Here is a 1,326-nt window from a genome sequence, read left to right as displayed (position 1 = left end):
CAAAGTTCCATTTCATCTTCATCGCTACCACAGACTCGTAAATGTCACTACAACCATCCTACTGTGATGGGGGGCAGCATATCATAAAGTACAAAATGTACTTCATACATGTATTTTGCCATCACTACTTTTACAAAAGCCATTTTATTTTTTGTGAAACGCCAAGCGCAACCAGCTTGTTATATTTTATTTAAATAAGAACGAAAATAAAGTTCTGAAAACATAGATTTTACGCTTAAAATTGGGAAAGGTATATTGGCGAACAATTTTTGATTTTCCAAATGGAATAAAGTGATTGTTTTTCAAATATTTTACAGACACGCTGCCTCCATCGAATAAAAACACTGGCTGATAGACGCTGCAACATGTAACTCTCTACTTGTAACTCTACATCATCATTAATGCAAAAAATTATGTTAAATGTGATGTGATAGTGGTATAAATGTTATATTTTTAAGAATTTGTAAATGATTAATCAAATTAATAAATATCTAAACAAACGTGTTTTACTCGACCACAATGATTCTTTTACCACTATCTTAAAATGTGCTTTTTCTGATTGTTTGGAGGGTCTCTTATTGGCGTCGTTCTAAATTGATCTATAAAGGCACCTAATAATTGCACTCATGCGAAACCTTTTTGTAGTAACTTGGCGTGGTACAACTTCTCAATAGTGACGGCGCTTTTCCGACGAGTTTTTGATATCGTATATGATTGTTTTCGACGTACTGGGGATTCTCAGAAGCGCCCCCAAATTCAAAAAATGTTGGCAGGGTGCTTGACAAATGAAACAGTAGAAACATCCTAAATTTCCAACAAATTGTTTTGTTGGGAATATAGTTGACAGACTATAGATATGAAAAACAGAAAACAAAAATAACAAGACTGGTAACGCACGCACTTCTAACAATATGTCGAAAGCTAAAATAATAATAATTTAATAATTTCATCACGCTGGAATATTACTACTGACTTTTTGGTCGTAATAGTATCAAACTAAATTTATTTCATAAGGCCGGTACTCTGTTCGGTTTTCGCGTTTAAACTCCATACAAAACCAAAAAAAAGCGAAAAACTAGCGAAATTTTTTCCATTTGTGGTACTTGTTTTTTTTTTTCGAGTTGGAAAACTGACGTTTATAGCATGGCGCCATTTGCAATGTGAATTAAGAAATAATTTATTTATTAAAACTATTTGTGTGGGCTTATAACGCAAACCCGGATCATATTTTTGTTCCGAAAATATACAAAGGATCAAAGGAGTACCAGATCAATTGTCAAAGGAAAAATAAAATGTTAATTTTGTAATAGCAAGCAGCAACCACCA

At 33.0% G+C, this 1,326-nt stretch overlaps 1 long non-coding RNA gene across 1 annotated transcript; it reads left to right on the top strand.

Annotated features, from left to right (window-relative positions):
• On the top strand, positions 1-520 carry LOC142241969 (uncharacterized). Its single transcript, XR_012723895.1, has 2 exons — positions 1-250; positions 318-520. It is a non-coding gene; the product is annotated as an uncharacterized LOC142241969 (long non-coding RNA).
• Positions 521-1,326: the final 806 nt, after the last annotated feature.

Source organism: Haematobia irritans, chromosome 5, assembly GCF_050003625.1.
Source record: "Haematobia irritans isolate KBUSLIRL chromosome 5, ASM5000362v1, whole genome shotgun sequence".
NCBI classification, from domain to species: Eukaryota; Metazoa; Arthropoda; class Insecta; order Diptera; family Muscidae; genus Haematobia; species Haematobia irritans.
This window is presented reverse-complemented; position numbering and strand designations above follow the sequence as displayed.